The sequence below is a fragment of the Lycium barbarum genome, chromosome 11 (genome assembly GCF_019175385.1).
Source record: "Lycium barbarum isolate Lr01 chromosome 11, ASM1917538v2, whole genome shotgun sequence".
Lineage (NCBI taxonomy): Eukaryota > Viridiplantae > Streptophyta > Magnoliopsida > Solanales > Solanaceae > Lycium > Lycium barbarum.
The window spans coordinates 94,112,675-94,131,098 of NC_083347.1; the positions used below are offsets into that span (position 1 = coordinate 94,112,675).

Below are 18,424 nucleotides of genomic sequence, written 5' to 3' on the forward strand. Positions count from 1 at the left end.
ATATTTTTTTCAATGTTCCGGCCGAGATGTGAAAAGGACATGCTTTTAGTTAAGCGTGGGCGTGGTGGCGGGGGGTGGGGGGAGGGGGGTGGAAAAGATTTAATAGAATTTAGAGCGCTAGGAATGATGGATGCGATCATACCCGCACTAACGCACCGGATCCCATCAGAGCTCCGAAGTTAAGCGTGCTTGGGAGAGAGAAGTACTAGGATGGGTGACCTCCTGGGAAGTCCTCATGTTGCATCCCTCCTTTTGTCGCTTTTAATTATATATTTTTTATAAAAATGTCGTCCGGGCCGAGATGTGAACAGGACAGGCTTTTAGTTTAGCGTGGGTGGGGAGGCAGGGGGGAGGAAAGGGTTTAATAAAATTTAGAGCGCTAGGAATGACGGATGTGATCTTACCAGCACTAGCGCACCGGACACCATCAGAACTCCGAAGTTAAGTGTGCATGGGCGAGAGTAGTACTAGGATGGGTGACCCCCTGGGAAGTCCTCGTGATGCATCCCTCATTTTGTCGCTTTTCATTATATATTTTTTGCAAAAATAATGTCCTGGCCGAGATGTGAAAAGGACCGGCTTTTAGTTAAGTGTGGGTGTGGAGGCGTGGGGGGGGGGGGGTGGCGGAATGGATTTAATTGAATTTAGAGGGCTAGGAATGATGGATGCGATCATACCCGCAGTAACGCACCAGTCCCATCGGAACTCCGCAGTTAAGCATGCTTGGGAGAGAGTAGTACTACGATGGGTGACCCCCTAGGAAGTCCTCGTGCTGCATCCCCCCTTTTGTCGCTTTTAATTATATAGTTTTTGCAAAAATATCGTCCGGGTCGAGATGTGAAAAGGACAGGCTTTTAGTTAAGCGTGGGCGGGGAGGCGGGGGGGGGGGGGGGGGGGAGGAAAGGATTTAATAGAATTTAGAGCGCTAGGAATGACAGATGTGATCATACCCGCACTAATGCACCGGATCCCATCAGAACTCTGAAGTTAATCGTGCTTGGGCGATAGTAGTACTAGGATGGGTGACCCCCTAGGAAGTCCTCGTGTTGCATCCCTCCTTTTGTCGCTTTTAATTATATATTTTTTGCAAAAATATCGTCCGAGCCGAGATGTGAAAAGGATAGGCTTTTAGTTAAGCGTGGGCGGGGAGGTCGGGGGGGGGGGGGGGGGGAGGAAAGGGTTTAATAGAATTTAGAGCGCTAGGAATGACGGATGTGATCATACCAGCACTAATGCACCGGATCCCATAAGAACTGCGAAGTTAAGCGTGCTTGGGCGAGAGTAGTACTAGTATGGGTGACCCCCTGGGAAGTCCTCGTGTTGTATCCCTCCTTTTGTCACTTTTATTTATATATTTTTTGCAATGTCCGGGCCGAGATGTGAAAAGGACAGGCTTTTAGTTAATCTTGGGCGTTAGGGGGGGTGGGGGGGTGGGGGGAGAAGGGTTTAATAAAATTTAGAGTGCTAGGAATGGCGGATGCAATCCTACCAGCACTAACGCACCGGATCCCATCAGAACTCTGAAGTTAAGCGTGCTTGGGCGAGAGTAGTACTAGGATGGGTGATCCCCTAGGAAGTCCTCGTGTTGCATCCCTCCTTTTGTCGCTTTTATTTATATATTTTTTGCTATGTTCCGGCCGAGATGTGAAAAGGACAGGCTTTTAGTTAAGCGTGGGCGTGGTGGCGGGGGGTGGGGGGAGGGGGGGTGGAAAAGATTTAATAGAATTTAGAGCGCTAGGAATGATGGATGCGATCATACCCGCACTAACGCACCGGATCCCATCAGAGCTCCGAAGTTAAGCGTGCTTGGGAGAGAGAAGTACTAGGATGGGTGACCTCCTGGGAAGTCCTCATGTTGCATCCCTCCTTTTGTCGCTTTTAATTATATATTTTTTATAAAAATGTCGTCCGGGCCGAGATGTGAACAGGACAGGCTTTTAGTTTAGCGTGGGTGGGGAGGCAGGGGGGAGGAAAGGGTTTAATAAAATTTAGAGCGCTAGGAATGACGGATGTGATCATACCAGCACTAGCGCACCGGACCCCATCAGAACTCCAAAGTTAAGTGTGCATGGGCGAGAGTAGTACTAGGATGGGTGACCCCCTGGGAAGTCCTCGTGTTGCATCCCTCCTTTTGTCGCTTTTCATTATATATTTTTTGCAAAAATAACGTCCTGGTCGAGATGTGAAAAGGACCGGCTTTTAGTTAAGTGTGGGTGTGGAGGCGTGGGGGGGGGGGGGGGTGGCGGAATGGAGTTAATTGAATTTAGAGGGCTAGGAATGATGGATGCGATCATACCCGCAGTAACGCACCAGTCCCATCGGAACTCCGCAGTTAAGCATGCTTGGGAGAGAGTAGTACTACGATGGGTGACCCCCTAGGAAGTCCTCGTGCTGCATCCCCCCTTTTGTCGCTTTTAATTATATAGTTTTTGCAAAAATATCGTCCGGGTCGAGATGTGAAAAGGACAGGCTTTTAGTTAAGCGTGGGCGGGGAGGCGGGGGGGAGGAAAGGATTTAATAGAATTTAGAGCGCTAGGAATGACAGATGTGATCATACCCGCACTAATGCACCGGATCCCATCAGAACTCTGAAGTTAATCGTGCTTGGGCGATAGTAGTACTAGGATGGGTGACCCCCTAGGTAGTCCTCGTGTTGCATCCCTCCTTTTGTCGCTTTTAATTATAAATTTTTTGCAAAAATATCATCCGGGCCGAGATGTGAAAGGATAGGATTTTAGTTAAGCGTGGGCGGGGAGGCGGGGTGGGGGGGGGGGGGGGGGAGGAAACGGTTTAATACAATTTAGAACGCTACGAATGACGGATATGATCATACCAGCACTAACGCACCGGATCCCATCAGAACTCCGAAGTTAAGCGTGCATGGGCGAGAGTAGTACTAGGATGGGTGACCCCCTGGGAAGTCCTCGTGTTGCATCCCTCCTTTTGTCGCTTTTATTTATATATTTTTTGCAATGTCTGGGCCGAGATGTGAAAAGGACAGGCTTTTAGTTAAGCTTGGGCGTGGGGGGGGGGGGGGGTGAAGGGTTTAATAATATTTAGAGTGCTAGAAATGGCGGATGCAATCCTACCAGCACTAGCGCACCGGATCCCATCAGAACTCTGAAGTTAAGCGTGCTTGGGCAAGAGTAGTACTAGGATGGGTGACCCCCTGGGAAGTCCTCGTGCTGCATCCCTCCTTTTATCGCTTTTATTTATATATTTTTTGCAATGTTCCGGCTGAGATGTGAAAAAGACAGGCTTTTAGTTAAGCGTGGGCGTGGTGGCGGGGGGGGGGGGGGGGGGGTGGAAAGGTTTTAATAGAATTTAGAGCGCTAGGAATGATGGATGCGATCATACCCGCACTAACGCACCGGATCCCATCAGAGCTCCGAAGTTAAGCGTGCTTGGGAGAGAATAGTACTAGGATGGTGACCTCCTGGGAAATCCTCATGTTGCATCCCTCCTTTTGTCGCTTTTCATTATATATTTTTTGCAAAAATAACGTCCTGGTCGAGATGTGAAAAGGACCGGCTTTTAGTTAAGTGTGGGTGTGGAGGCGTGGGGGGGGGGGGGGTGGCGGAATGGAGTTAATTGAATTTAGAGGGCTAGGAATGATGGATGCGATCATACCCGCAGTAACGCACCAGTCCAATCGGAACTCCGCAGTTAAGCGTGCTTGGGAGAGAGTAGTACTACGATGGGTGACCCCCTAGGAAGTCCTCGTGTTGCATCCCCCCTTTTGTCGCTTTTAATTATATATTTTTTGCAAAAATATCGTCCGGGTCGAGATGTGAAAAGGACAGGCTTTTAGTTAAGCGTGGGCGGGGAGGCGGGGGGGGGGGGGGGGGGGAGGAGGAAAGGATTTAATAGAATTTAGAGCGCTAGGAATGACAGATGTGATCATACCCGCACTAATGCACCGGATCCCATCAGAACTCTGAAGTTAATCGTGCTTGGGCGATAGTAGTACTAGGATGGGTGACCCCCTAGGTAGTCCTCGTGTTGCATCCCTCCTTTTGTCGCTTTTAATTATAAATTTTTTGCAAAAATATCATCCGGGCCGAGATGTGAAAGGATAGGATTTTAGTTAAGCGTGGGCGGGGAGGCGGGGTGGGGGGGGGGAGGAAGCGGTTTAATACAATTTAGAGCGCTACGAATGACGGATATGATCATACCAGCACTAACGCACCGGATCCCATCAGAACTCCGAAGTTAAGCGTGCCTGGGCGAGAGTAGTACTAGGATGGGTGAACCCCTGGGAAGTCCTCGTGTTGCATCCCTCCTTTTGTCGCTTTTATTTATATATTTTTTGCAATGTCTGGGCCGAGATTTGAAAAGGACAGGCTTTTAGTTAAGCTTGGGCGTGAGGGGGGGGGGGGGGGGGTGAAGGGTTTAATAATATTTAGAGTGCTAGAAATGGCGGATGCAATTCTACCAGCACTAACGCACCGGATCCCATCAGAACTCTGAAGTTAAGCGTGCTTGGGCAAGAGTAGTACTAGGATGGGTGACCCCCTGGGAAGTCCTCGTGCTGCATCCCTCCTTTTATCGCTTTTATTTATATATTTTTTGCAATGTTCCGGCTGAGATGTGAAAAAGACAGGCTTTTAGTTAAGCGTGGGCGTGGTGGCGGGGGGGGGGGGGGGGTGGAAAGGTTTTAATAGAATTTAGAGCGCTAGGAATGATGGATGCGATCATACCCGCACTAACGCACCGTATCCCATCAGAGCTCCGAAGTTAAGCGTGCTTGGGAGAGAATAGTACTAGGATGGGTGACCTCCTGGGAAATCCTCATGTTGCATCCCTCCTTTTGTCGCTTTTAATTATATATTTTTTATAAAAATAACGTCCAGGCCGAGATGTGAAAAGGATTGGCTTTTAGTTAAGCGTGGGCGTGGAGGCGGGGGAGGAAAGGGCTTAATAGAATTTAGAGCGCTAGGAATGACGGATGCGATCGTACCTGCACTAACGCACCGGATCCCATAAGAACTCTGAAGTTAAGTGTGCTTGGGAGAGAGTAGCACTAGGATGGGTGACCCTCTGGGAAGTCCTCGTGTTGCATCCCTCCTTTAAGTATACATTTTTTGCAATAACGTCTGGGCCACGATGTGAAAAGGATAGGCTTTTAGCTAAGCTAGGAGACAGGCTCACAGCCGCCAGAAGAAAGCCGGCTATCTTAGCCAGATCCAGACAAATTGCGGAGCAAACGTGGAACATTTCTTACGCAGCCGGTCAAGATAGGGTGCCCATGAGAATTAAGCTCTCCGGCCAGGATTTAAAAGCCATCTGATCTCAGACCCAGCCACAATTTGTCTTGTTTTCATTTTCTTTACTAAAAAACATGACCGGTCGGATACACACTGAGACCTGATTCCCAGGGACCAGGGATTTTTAGGCGAACTCAAGACCAGAGAGTCGGTCACATTCTAACAGTCGTTTGAAGGAACCCAATCACAACACTGGGATCTCAGGACTGCCCTTCCAAATCACTTGAAAGTCCTTAGTTGAGTGAACTACAAATGGTTTGAATTCTCATATAACCTGAGATATGTAGGAAACCCAGAAGCCAGGGTCCTGCCACGTGTGTGAAAATTGCATAAATATGAAGGGTGGAATGAGTCGGGTCAGTCAAAAATTAGGATTAGTCAAGTTTCGTTGCTCAGGGATGGTCCCGCCATCCCCGAACACCGAAGGGGCAATTGTTCACACCTAATTTTTGACCTCCCGTAATTTGTTTTAATCACTCAGAGTCCTTAAATAAAAAATAAATGAGTTATGCACCTTAAAGGGTTTTTGAATAATTTTTGTAAATTCTTCAGGTCAATATTTTGCTCCTTTAAATTGGTGAAAAGGGTTTTGTCATGACATCACAAATTATTTAGAAAGTAATTGGTACTTTATGACATTTATGAGATACTTATTAGATTTAATCAAAGAAAAAGAAGGCATTTGGTTTAAGAAAACAATAATCATCCATTTAATTGTTAAAATTGTCAAAAAATCAAAATTAGCAAATACGTATTTCCCTTCAATTCAAGGAGTTTGAGTAATTTAAATAAATTAACCATTTCACCTCTTAGTAATTTAATTTTGCATAATTGTGTAATTTGTCAAAAACTATTTGCAATTGTCTATAAATGTTTTAATTAATCAATTAAGATTATTGCAAATTTATTTTTAAAAATTATTTGATTATTTTGTTATGGCCACAATTAATTTAACCAATTCATGGTTTAAGGAAAAAAGGGTTCATGGGCAAGCTGTGAGCCACTTGACAATAGAGGAGCCTTTTTAAAGGAATCTTAGAGAGAGGACTGGGTAGAACCAAGTCCAACTTGGTCCATAGTACCCTCCTCCAAATAAAAGATGCCATGGCAACACTCTATAAGTCTATGGAGGTGTGTTTTCCATATGAATACATTTGACCCTGCAATCCTGTAATAGAGTTCAGTTATGCCAAAAGTCTTAAAGGGAGATCAGACTAAGTATTTAGAAGATTACCATCAACCCAAATTTGTTTGATCATCTGTTCACACGACTTGTCTCTGAATCCTGTCTAAAGATCTCCAGTGCATTTACATGAAGTAGACATTAGTCTTAATCAATATATGTGATTGTCTCATGTCCAAGTCTGAAAGAAAGAAAAAAGGAAAGTGTGAATCAAAGTCACTAACCTAGATTCATGCCTAAGTCATTAATTCTTGTATGATCTTATTTAAACAAGGCTCAGGAGGAAAACCTGCCTATCATGTCTGTCCTGAAAGCCTTGAGTTTTGGTCTGACTCTTAAAATTTGGTCCATGTATTTGTGGGGGGGGGGGGGGGGGCACTACTTGACTGTTTTGCTTTTTCGGAATTTATGTGACTTAGATAGATAGAGCCTGCACAATGACATGACCTGCTGAGTGTTCATGCTAGTATATACTGATTTTGTGGAGATTGAAATAAATTAATGAACGCTCTAGCAACAAGTTGACTCAAGTTAAAACTCAATTCAAAAGAATGTGGGAATCACTCTTAAATTATGTTTAGCTTGACACATCCCTGACTCACTGTCATCATTAGTTGTTTGATTTCCATTTTGAATGCCACTATGTCCTGAAATAGATAATTAGATTCAAAAAAGTTTGGTTCTGTTCAGCTTTTCCATGCTTGCCTATATTCCTAATTGTGTATTGAGTTTGAGTTGATATTAAGCCGGAAGCGGCTGCCCGAAGGGGCCATCGTTATTAAGCCGGAAGCGGCTGCCTGAAGGGGCCATCATTATTATGCCGGAAGCGGCCGTCCGAAGGGACTAATGTGATACTAGTCGGAAGCGGCTGTCCGAAGGGACTATTCTATTAAGATGTCGGAAGCGGCATATGTGTTGGATTGCATTATTTACTTAAAGATTATTTTGAGACTTCATGTGCACATTTATGTTTCTTCCAGCGAAGACTGCAGGTATTGAGTTAGGTTGCGATTTCTTGTCTCCTAAGTCAAATTATGACTATGACTTGTTACCACCTTACATACTCAGTACATTGTCCGTACTGACGTCCTTTTGCCTGGGGACGCTACGTTCATGCCCGCAGCCCCAGATTGTTTGACAAGTTAAGTGTATAGCTAGGATGTTTGGACGTCAGCTGGGATTGGCAAGTTCCACCTCATTCTGGAGCTGTGCTGAGTCATATATCGATATGTATGATTATGGGTATGTCAGGGCCCTGTCCTGACTCATAATGTTCAGTTTACTTCTTAGAGACTTCTGCAGATAGTGTCCTGTGGTATGTTTGTCGAGATGTCGACAAAGTGATGTCAGTTGAGTCATTTGTGGATTTTAAAAGAATATGTATTTTAGATGATTTCAATCGGTTTAAAGTACTTATTTGATTGAAGGTTTTCATAATCGTTATAAAGATAATGATTTCTATCTGGAAAAGTTTTATGTTTTTAAAAGTTTTTGAAATGACAGGTTTTGATAGAGCGAATGTCTAAGGGTTCGCTCAACTCTGATGAGAGTCAGGTGCCCGTCATGCCCTAACACTGTTAGGGTGTGACAAAGTGGTATCAGAGCACTTTGTCACACCCTAAAGGTGGTAGGGCATGACGGGCACTCGACTCTCATCAGAGTCGAGCGAACCCTTGACATTCGCTCTATCAAAACCTATCATTTCAAAAACTTTTAAAAACATAAAACTTTTCCAGATAGAAATCATTATCTTTATAACGATTATGAAAACCTTCAATCAAATAAGTACTTTAAACCAATTGAAATAATCTAAAATACATATTCTTTTAAAATCCACAAATGACTCAACTGACATCACTTTGTCGACATCTCGACAAACATACCACAGGACACTGTCTGCAGAAGTCTCTAAGAAGTAAATTGAACATTATGAGTCAGGACAGGGCCCTGACATACCCATAATCATACATATCGATATATGACTCAGCACAGCTCCAGAATGAGGTGGAACTTGCCAATCCCAGCTGACGTCCAAGCATCCTAGCTATGCACTTAACCTGTCAAACAATCTGGGGCTGCGGGCATGAACGCAGCGTCCCCAGGCAAAAGGACGTCAGTACGGACAATGTACTGAGTATGTAAGGTGGTAACAAGTCATAGTCATAATTTGACTTAGGAGAGAATAAATCGCAACCTAACTCAATACCTGCAGCCTTCGCTGGAAAAAACATAAATGTGCACACGAAGTCTCAAAATAATCTTTAAGTAAATAATGCAATCGAAAACATATGTTGCTTCCGACATCTTAACAGAATAGTCACTTCGGACAGCCGCTTCCGGCTAGTATCACATTAGTCCCTTCGGACGGCCGCTTCCGGCATAATAATGATGGCCCCTTCGGGCAGCCGCTTCCGGCTTAATAATGATGGCCCCTTCGGGCAGCCGCATCCGGCTAGTATCACATTAGTCCCTTTGGACGGCCGCTTTCGGCATAATAATGATGGCCCCTTCGGGCAGCCGCTTCCGGCTTAATATCACCATTATATCAACACAAACTCAATCCACAAATATCAATTTCAATTCATATCATAAGTCACTAATCAAGTCATCATAATCCAGTTATTAGCCTTAGTCTTTCACAAGAAGTTATCAAATTTGTATCTCACTAGACTTAGGAGGACATACTTCTAGGTTTGAGGGTAGAATTGTTATGAAATTCTTACTACCTATATTCTATTCAATTTCATTTTATTTCCCTACCCAAAGAATAAATGACCATATCAATACAAAAGGATGATACTATGGAATGTAAACATAAATGGAAAATGAAATGAATTAGTAAAATCTCGCACCCCCTTCGGAGTGGTTTTGAAAATCAACCTTTATGTTTCCTTTAGTATAAAACTCATTTCCTCGAAATCATTAGTAAAACCATATAAACAACTCAACTTGGCACCTTATGGGTGTTCCCTTCGGAACAGAATAGGAGTACAGTATCAATAAGCCATCACAAGAAATATTTAGACCTTACTCGTCTAAGAATGGAATCATAGGGAGTACATATAGGATGAATAACAACAAGAATCATGCCAAAGGAAGAAAGGTTTGTCTTACATACCATTGTCGCTTTCCAGCTAACCACAGTCCATCTTCGGGTCACGCTAATCTATCAACAATACCAATTTACCAACAATAAATCCAATATATATCCTTATAATCAATCCCTTAAACATATCTCTATTTCTAACGGAATTTCGATAGCATTTCCTTTATAAACTGGACAAACCCGAAAATCCAATTCAGCTAAATTATCAGCAACAACATCAAACAACAATATCGACAATCAATATACATCATAACTTAGATATTCCATCCATTTAACTCCACTGAAACAGCCCCATCTTCATAAACTCCCCAAAAATGCCAAACGAGCTTTTAACATTATTTCCTCCATTCTAATCCATTAAAACTCTAAATAAACACTTTAATAGCATAAAAGGAATCTTATACATACCTTAGCAGCAGCTCAACCACGAAAATATCATACCCCAAGATCAATATTTAGCTTAAAACGACGACGACAACTCGTACTACGCTTTATCCTTCACGAGCCTCGGGATTCGGGGCCTCGAACTTGATCGATCCTCCACTTTCTCTCTCTTACTCTCCTCTCTCTCTCTCTCTAAAAGGTTCAGCTCTTTTTGGGGTTAAATGTCAAAAAATTACACGAATTTCTCCCTTATATAGGGGTCCTGGATCGGTTCCCACTGACCTTGAGTCGGGTTGGGCCGAGCCCACTGCCCAGCTTGACCTTTCTGCCTTAAAATGTCCATAACCTTTTATCCCTATGTAGTGTGAAGGCCCACGACCTATGGTTGGAAAGCTAATTCAATTATATACAACTTTTATATTTAGAGTTGTCCCAAATTCTCAAATAATGATGGGGTTATGGCCTCCCGAAGTCAGATCACCCGAAAACGTAACTTAAAAACATCTTTTTGGAGGGCTTACACTTGGATTTGGCTCAAGGGTCCTTCTTGAGTTGTGTTTAACTTCACATATATTTTCCATATAACTTGTCATATGTCCTTTATAAAATATCGACATGTGGACCCCACCTCAGCTTACGATTACGAGGGCTATATATCTTTTAACGTATCATTCCAATCGTATTGTGCGAATTCCAAATATCATACTCATGCTATCCTCATGCTAATACAGTAGAATTTCATCCTTTATACTTGTAATATTTGCTCCTACTCAAGCTCACATTAAGCCGTCTGCAGCCTTAGTAACATGAAATTTTCTGGGGCGTAACATCCTTCCCCTCTTAGAAACATTCGTCCTCGAATGTTAAATAAAGACTAATACTCGTATCCAATTCCTATGCTTATTAATATCACTCAACCCTTCACAATTCCTAAAGTCCTTTTCAATACTTATCTTTCCTCTATAAGCTTCAACTTCCTTTAACCTCATTGATGCTTTTAGTTATATTGATTTCTATACGAGACACATTACTCACTTTCCTCAGACACATGTAATCATGTTTCTTTCTCTTCCTTGTTTCATTTTTTACTCGTTTAAGCTTACTTTTTTTTTTATACTAACTCACCTCTCGAATGACTCCTTGCTTATCATTGCTTCCCCTCTTATGTCTCTTCTCGTAATCTTATCACATTATTCGAATCACATTAATCTTAGTTCATCAACCTTATTTCTAATCCCCGAGAGAACTTAACTTAACCCTCGACTCACTTTTATATCCTCGAGTTTCAACCTAACTCTCAAACTCATTCTGAACCCATCTCATAACCCTCCTTTCAGCCGATTTACAACTATTATTAACCTTTCATTCTTCAGTTTACACTTGTGTATCTTACTTATCATAGCACACATATATATACTGATCACAATCAATTTTAACAAAATTTTGGCAAAACCTCCTCTGTAATTTGTACTACCCACTTGTACACAGCTAACCAACAAGCCTCACAGGGCAACAATCAAAATATATCAATATGCCTCACAGGGCCACAATCATATTACAACACCCTATACATACCTGTACAAATGCTCTTAATTACATAATTCTAAAATGGAAATCGGGAACTGAATTCATTATAAGATCTATTTATCCTTTTTAGAAGACGGTATGCCGCCACTCGGACTCGAACCGAGATGCATTAGCACTGCTTCCTAAGAGCAGCGTGTCTACCAATTTCACCATAGCGGCCTGTCTTGAACTCATAATACCCTATGAATAATTTTGAGTAAATTTCAAGTTACGGCATATTAATCAAGGTCCGGACAATGTGTAGTCGTGATTATAGTTTTGTCTTGCGTTGGAATTGGCTTGGATTCAAAGTAAACATTGAAGATATTCCTGCTCTATCAAGAATAAGGTATGAATATCTCCTTATTAATATTAATTTTAGTTTATTTATGGAGATAAATTTATTAAATAGTCGTATAATAAGTTGAATAGTTGAGAAACTTGGAAAACATCGTATGGAATGTTTTATGGAGCCTATTGGTGTTAATAATGTTGTTGTGATGTTGGGTATTGTTTTTGTTGTTGTTGTTATTGTTGTTGGTTATTGGATTGTGATTTCGGGCTAGGCATATAAACAGGGGAGATGCTGCCCGAATTTCGGCAGATTCTAAATGAATTTTAATTAAGGGTTTAAGACGAGCGTATAATGATGAGCCTAACAATAGTATGGATGGTCGTATATGTATATTACAAGGCTACGAATGATCTTAAGGGAATTGCAAGACAGGAAGTAAGTTGGAAGTCGAGAAATTATCTTCCAGGTATGTTAAGGCTATTCCTCTTTCTTCTAAAGGCATGATTCCTTTCTTATGAATCCAATAGGTGTTTTCCAAATGTCCCATGATCCCTTTCTGTGAATCCATAACTGTCTTCCAAGAACATTCTTATTCTCAAAAGATAGAGATTCATGATTCATAGAGTTCTTATGCTGATAAAGATAAATATGTTTTATGATGACGATGGTCCTATTTCTAGAAACTCCTATGTTATAATTCCCTACATATGTTTCATAACCTCCTTACTTCCAAAAGTTAGAGTTCATGATTCAAAGGTATGACTTCTTTCTTAATAATCCATAAATGTTTTTCAAAATGTCCCTATTTTCCGAGTCAAAGATTTATGATTCTATAAGCTTTTATGACAACAACGGACATGTTTTTACAATGTTAATGACGATGCTAAAGATGAGAATGTTTCTATGATGATTACGACGATGATGATGATTTCATATTTAAAAGTCCCAAGCTTATGATTTCAATGTAAATATGAGAATGTAGAGTTATTTTCGTGATTTTCTTGATTTTTATTCATTGTTATTGATCTCGCCTTATAATAATTGTTCCTTCAAGGTGATATAGAACGATGATGATTATTCCATAATATAATCGGAGGGTACCGACCTTACGTCACTCAGATGTATTTATAGCTCTTATTTGGCTCTCATGCATGCTTTATATATATATATATATATATATATAGCCCGCGTCCGGGGCAATATCATAACATGCCCACTGCAGTGGTGTGCTATAGTCGGCTGGGCATGGCACGTAGATGTGCACACCACTGCAGTGGGCATGTTATGATATTGCCCCGGACGCGGGCTAATGATGATAACACCGAGCCTTAATGGTTGGGCATGACACTATATATATGACACCGAGCCTTAATGGCCGGGCATGATACTATATATATGACACCGAGCCTTAATGGCCAGGCATGGTACTATGTATATGTATAAAAATATTTTTTAAAGGCTAAGCATGCATGGCATCCGCCTTATGAGGCATCCAGATGTACATGTTATCTCTTTTATTCCATGTTACCTTTCATGTCTATATTATGTTGTTATTCATGCCTTACATACTCAGTACATTATTCGTACTGACGTCCCTTCTTGTGGACGCTGCGCTCATGCCCACAGGTAGGTGGGAAGACGGATCAGACCCGTAGGTGTTCTATCAGCGGATTCTCAGGAGTACTCCACTTACTTCGGAGCTGCAGTCTATTTGGTATTGTCCTTATGATCATTTATATTCTATGTAGAGGCTCGTAGACGTGTGTGTATAGTTAGATGTTTTATAGCTCCACCGGTTCATATTGTTGTATAATATATTGGTGGCCTTGTCGGCCTTATTTTGAGCTCTTGATACTTTACTGCTAGCCTTGCCGGCTTTATGAAATACATTATGTTGTGGCAACCTTGTCGGTCTGCATATGTACATATGTGCTGAATGAGCGGATATTCCTATGTTGGGCCTTTTCTGCGTGCAGATATTCTTTGAGTTATAGTTTATAATGTTCAAAGTCACGGATGAGTCAGGTCATTCCCGGCCTACGAGTCGGAGCCCGTCATACTCCTGGTAGGGGTGTGACATAATTGAAGGCCCAGTCACGGGTGAAAATGACATGAAAGCCCAACCATGGGTAAAAATGGTTACTAGGAGTTTCGTACACCCCTAGTCTATCTTTCCTATATTATTTATGTTGTTCCAATTTTCTTAAATGTTGTATTGAATTCATACTTGTAAAAAACCACAATATTATTGGAATCGGTTATGGTTTGAACTAGGCATCTTAGGTAAACACTGCATATGCCGTTTAGTTGACTCTAGATCCTTAATTTTTTTTTTTGAAAACCCGGAATATGTGTACTGATTTTTTAACTTAAAGGAAACTAATCACGTTTTCAATAAACTAAGCAATAAGGAGACTAAGAGGTTTTGAGGTTGAAATTGTGATATTTTGTTTAAAACAAAAGAAGAGAAGTAAATTGAACAAATTCCTTTTAAGATAGATACATTTTTTTGGGTTTGAATTGGCAAAAATATAAAGTATTTTGGGCCAGAGTCCACACGATTTTTAGAAGTAATCGGTTAAAGTATTTTGGGGCAGGGCCCGCATAATTTTCATTTTCAACAAATAGTTAAAGTACCTTGGGCCAGAGCCCATATAGCCTTTCTTTTAGAAACAAATGGTTAAAATTATTTTGGGCCAGAGCCCACTTGACCGTTTTCTCCCCCTTTGGAAAACTAATGGCTAAAGAATTTTGGGCCAGAGCCCACATTTTTTAAAAAGACGAGCGGATAAAGTATTTGGTCCAGAGCCCACATGACTTAAACGGTTAATAAAATAAATAAACCTCAAAACTAGACTTTTCTTAAATAAATGGATCTGGGCCTTAACAAAAAACGGTAACTCCTTTTATAAATAAAGAATTGTTTTTGCTATAAAACCCAATTCATTCTTTAAAAGAACAAGTTCAATATGTTTAAATTTATGAAAACCCCTTTTGTAAACTAAATGGCCAAAATATATCCGTAATCATAAAGTTTTAGATAAGGACGTTCTAAAAAACATATTAAATGGATTAACCTGGACCATGTGTGAACAGGCATGAACGAAATTTATTTACCCCATACCTTAAAGGAACTTTTCATCTTCACAAAAATTACTACTATCCTTATATATGAAAGGAACTAATTATATCCGGATATTATAAATCCGAACCTAAGTACCCTATATGTAAAGGGAATACATTCAATTCTTTTAAAAAATGATATGGATAATGACAGACTTTTGCGGGAAATAAACACTAAATAAACAGTTTCATGCAAACACTCACACATTGGAATTCGAAGGTCAACCGAATAGTACGGATCCTTAATACTAGAGTGCCTAGCACCTTCCCTAGGGGATCATCAGAACCCTTACCTAGAACTTTGGATTACGAAGGATTTTTCACTGTATATGAATAAATCCTTCAAAAGTGATTTTCCTAATTTCCTAAAAATTAGGTGGCGACTCTTTTAAAACAAAGTCCAAAAGAGCACCAACGATTTCGAAGTAGCTTTTTCCGAGCACTAACCCCACCCGCGAAAATACGAACCATCACATGCCTCATAGCCATGACCCATGACCCATGAGGGACCCATGAAGTCTACGTACCCCTCGTCCCGGCAAATGACCTCGGGCACGAGCACTCTCTCACTCCGGTAAATGACCTCGGATCACGAGCACACATTTTCGCTCTGGTAACAACCTCGGATCACGGACTCTTGTCTCTCTTTTATGCTCTCCGGCAAAGACCTCGGAGGCTACTCTGTATCGCTTATCATCATTGCCAATCACAGTTCACATCAAATCATCATATGAAATAAGAGTGCATACTATGCATGATATCAACATCAACAGTAATTCATATAAAAAACTCATTGATACTTGCCATAAAATGCACATCACAAATCATGTCATTTTCATATTCCTTCCCTTCTGGATGATGAGTAAGATAACAAGAGAGAGATGAATGCAAACACAAATCACAAATACAGCACATATGGCAACAAGCCCACATAACAACTAACAATACCAACCTAGTTAGATTTCACCTCCACACCATCCCTAATATCATGCTTTCCCCGTCAATAACTAACATTTACAGACGCTTCGCTAACCCGAGTCTAACCAAAAGGTAAGTCGTAACCTACCTCTCAAGCCGAACAGGTGCCACGGACCTCAAGCCAAACAGGTGTCACGAACCTCAAGCCAAATCCTTTCCCTTCCGAATGGCTTCTGAACGATCAAAATCTATCAATTCATTATTTTACATTAGATTCCGAGACTAACGATACCCATATTGCCATAATATTATTCAAAATCGAAAACAACCCTTAAAAAGGAATGGTTTCGAATTAGGCATTTACATTTATGATTTCAGCGATTCTTGCATCTGCGGGTCCCTGTCCTCCAGACGCGATCTCGCATCCGCGGAGAATTATTCGCAAATGCGGACTCACTTACCATGTCATCACCTCGTATCTGCGGACCAAATCTCGCATAGGCGGGTCCGCAGATGCGACCCCAAGTCTGCATAGGCGGCACACCAGAAACCAGAAAATTCTAGGTTTTCACCAACTTCAACCCAAAATTCGACACTCATCAGAGACCTCCGGATACAAACCAAACATGCATACCGATGTAAATACATGCTACGAACTCACTCGTGCCCTCGGAATTACCAACGGAGGTCATCTTGACCCGGTCAACCCCCAAGCCCCAAAAACAAGATTCCAATCAAAGGACCAAAACTCTCCTGAGTGCCTCGAGAACCGAACCAACCCCTCTATCAAGTTATAATCCACTCTCCGGACCACAAGGAATCGACAAAATTCTCAAAAGGTTCGTATACATAAAAGTCAACTTTTGGTCAACCATTTTTCACTTTAAGCCTCTAATTTCCTCAAATTTGACCAAGACTCACACGACTACCCCAGGAACAATTTCACCCATCCCCACAAGTCAAACACGCTCTAACGGAGCTAGCGAAAGGGTCAACAGGGGTCAAAGGGTCAAAATGCCTAAATAACCAAACAGGTCGTTACACCTATACAACCTCAAAACCTGTTTTCACTTTTGCCATCTCACTTTTTGATTTTTCAAATGCTTTGATTTTATTTTACTTTTGAAGACATGGAAATTTTGGCATTACAAGTCAAAAAAATAATTTAATGAGACTAACTTAAGGTTTAGTTCACAATCATCTATTAGAGAGGACAATGAAAACATGTAGCACTATAGAATTAGATACCTACATAAGTTTCGCACATTAGAAATTTTACCATTTGCAATTGGAGGAATCCCATCATGGTGCATTTGGATTTGAAGACTAAAAATAATCTTAGCAACAGTACTTTTTAATATTGAGGCATTAGAAGAAGAATATTTCATAAATTTAATAGATTATTCATGCGGACAAATTCACTGGTGTATAATAACATGTCGAATTAACACCAACAATAATAATCTCAATTATTTACCAAAGAGAATTTTATCACTTTTCAAGATACTTTTCATTATTAAAAAAATAAAAAGATAACAAAAAAAAAAGTTTCAATCACAGACACCTAAACCATCCACCATCAATGGAAAATGAAATTTAGACATACCAGTTGCAATAATTGTTGCTATTGGCGCACGAAACTTGGATTGTTTTTACTAATATAGCTCTAAGTTGTTTAAAGAGGATGTAAGTTTTACCCAAATAAATAAATAAATATGAAGTGAAAGACAATGAAGTAACGATGGCAAACACAGCGGGGCAGGTTTAAGACTATGCGATGCGGGTCGAAGTAATTTAAAAAAAAAAAAAAAAACTGACGTGGTGTGGTGCAGGTTGTGGTCGGTGCAGGTTTAAACATTATTTTAAATTCTTACGTGTTATAGAGCACCCCTTGCGGGTAAGAATATGCAAATATCCTGACAAATTTAATGTTTTTTAGTCAAATTATATATGTTCAGTTGAAAGTTTCTTTAAATAAATATTTATAATCTTATATCAAGTTCTTACCTACATTAGTTGCAAAAATAGTAATTATAGCTACTATTCAGTCTTTTAGATCCAATTCTTGTGTATACTTGATCTCATTCATTATAATATGGTAGTCTGCTATAAACAGAAGATTAATTGCATGTAGCAAAAAAAAATTTCCCTCCGTCCCAAAAGGATTGACACTTTTCACTTTTCAAGAGTCAAACGAGCTGTGCTTTGACCGTAATTTTTTCATACATCTTTTAAATGTTTTAAATTATTAATTATGATGAATTATAGTACTTTTTACGTAATTTTCAAATATGTAAATTTTATTTCGAAAAACTAAAAGATTTTATGTTAAATCACACGGTCAAAATTAAAAAGTTTGATTCTCGAAAAGCGAAAATGTCAATCTTTTTGGGACAGAGGGAGTAGTAATTGTTGATGAACTTCGCTGGAGCCCAGTGAAAAGCTTATATCTTTTATGTTTTGGACAATAAATCTTTACTTACGCAACCTGAAATATGTATGAGAAAATAGTCAACTGCCCCCTCAACGTTTAGTCGGATTAATTATGACGCACCCAAATTTTACGGGTGATCCATTACCCC

General features: G+C 40.6%; 16 non-coding genes and 3 pseudogenes across 16 annotated transcripts; all 19 read left to right on the top strand.

Annotated features, from left to right (window-relative positions):
- Positions 1 to 128: 128 nt before the first annotated feature.
- On the top strand, positions 129 to 247 carry LOC132620851 (5S ribosomal RNA). Its single transcript, XR_009575277.1, has one exon. It is a non-coding gene; the product is annotated as a 5S ribosomal RNA (ribosomal RNA).
- Positions 248 to 390: 143 nt separating this feature from the next.
- Positions 391 to 509, top strand: LOC132620930 (5S ribosomal RNA). The gene has a single exon (XR_009575356.1). It is a non-coding gene; the product is annotated as a 5S ribosomal RNA (ribosomal RNA).
- Positions 510 to 663: 154 nt separating this feature from the next.
- On the top strand, positions 664 to 781 carry LOC132620952 (5S ribosomal RNA; annotated as a pseudogene).
- A 155-nt stretch (positions 782 to 936) lies between these two features.
- Positions 937 to 1,055, top strand: LOC132620908 (5S ribosomal RNA). Its single transcript, XR_009575334.1, has one exon. It is a non-coding gene; the product is annotated as a 5S ribosomal RNA (ribosomal RNA).
- Positions 1,056 to 1,210: 155 nt separating this feature from the next.
- On the top strand, positions 1,211 to 1,329 carry LOC132620887 (5S ribosomal RNA). Its single transcript, XR_009575313.1, has one exon. It is a non-coding gene; the product is annotated as a 5S ribosomal RNA (ribosomal RNA).
- Positions 1,330 to 1,475: 146 nt separating this feature from the next.
- Positions 1,476 to 1,594, top strand: LOC132620860 (5S ribosomal RNA). Its single transcript, XR_009575286.1, has one exon. It is a non-coding gene; the product is annotated as a 5S ribosomal RNA (ribosomal RNA).
- A 151-nt stretch (positions 1,595 to 1,745) lies between these two features.
- On the top strand, positions 1,746 to 1,864 carry LOC132620852 (5S ribosomal RNA). Its single transcript, XR_009575278.1, has one exon. It is a non-coding gene; the product is annotated as a 5S ribosomal RNA (ribosomal RNA).
- Positions 1,865 to 2,007: 143 nt separating this feature from the next.
- LOC132620875 (5S ribosomal RNA) lies at positions 2,008 to 2,126 on the top strand. The gene has a single exon (XR_009575300.1). It is a non-coding gene; the product is annotated as a 5S ribosomal RNA (ribosomal RNA).
- Positions 2,127 to 2,282: 156 nt separating this feature from the next.
- LOC132620953 (5S ribosomal RNA) lies at positions 2,283 to 2,400 on the top strand (annotated as a pseudogene).
- Positions 2,401 to 2,543: 143 nt separating this feature from the next.
- Positions 2,544 to 2,662, top strand: LOC132620928 (5S ribosomal RNA). The gene has a single exon (XR_009575354.1). It is a non-coding gene; the product is annotated as a 5S ribosomal RNA (ribosomal RNA).
- Positions 2,663 to 2,819: 157 nt separating this feature from the next.
- LOC132620831 (5S ribosomal RNA) lies at positions 2,820 to 2,938 on the top strand. Its single transcript, XR_009575257.1, has one exon. It is a non-coding gene; the product is annotated as a 5S ribosomal RNA (ribosomal RNA).
- Positions 2,939 to 3,075: 137 nt separating this feature from the next.
- Positions 3,076 to 3,194, top strand: LOC132620882 (5S ribosomal RNA). The gene has a single exon (XR_009575308.1). It is a non-coding gene; the product is annotated as a 5S ribosomal RNA (ribosomal RNA).
- A 149-nt stretch (positions 3,195 to 3,343) lies between these two features.
- Positions 3,344 to 3,461, top strand: LOC132620901 (5S ribosomal RNA). Its single transcript, XR_009575326.1, has one exon. It is a non-coding gene; the product is annotated as a 5S ribosomal RNA (ribosomal RNA).
- Positions 3,462 to 3,616: 155 nt separating this feature from the next.
- Positions 3,617 to 3,734, top strand: LOC132620954 (5S ribosomal RNA; annotated as a pseudogene).
- Positions 3,735 to 3,892: 158 nt separating this feature from the next.
- On the top strand, positions 3,893 to 4,011 carry LOC132620929 (5S ribosomal RNA). Its single transcript, XR_009575355.1, has one exon. It is a non-coding gene; the product is annotated as a 5S ribosomal RNA (ribosomal RNA).
- A 150-nt stretch (positions 4,012 to 4,161) lies between these two features.
- Positions 4,162 to 4,280, top strand: LOC132620870 (5S ribosomal RNA). The gene has a single exon (XR_009575296.1). It is a non-coding gene; the product is annotated as a 5S ribosomal RNA (ribosomal RNA).
- Positions 4,281 to 4,421: 141 nt separating this feature from the next.
- LOC132620876 (5S ribosomal RNA) lies at positions 4,422 to 4,540 on the top strand. The gene has a single exon (XR_009575301.1). It is a non-coding gene; the product is annotated as a 5S ribosomal RNA (ribosomal RNA).
- A 146-nt stretch (positions 4,541 to 4,686) lies between these two features.
- LOC132620897 (5S ribosomal RNA) lies at positions 4,687 to 4,805 on the top strand. The gene has a single exon (XR_009575323.1). It is a non-coding gene; the product is annotated as a 5S ribosomal RNA (ribosomal RNA).
- A 141-nt stretch (positions 4,806 to 4,946) lies between these two features.
- Positions 4,947 to 5,065, top strand: LOC132620926 (5S ribosomal RNA). The gene has a single exon (XR_009575352.1). It is a non-coding gene; the product is annotated as a 5S ribosomal RNA (ribosomal RNA).
- Positions 5,066 to 18,424: the final 13,359 nt, after the last annotated feature.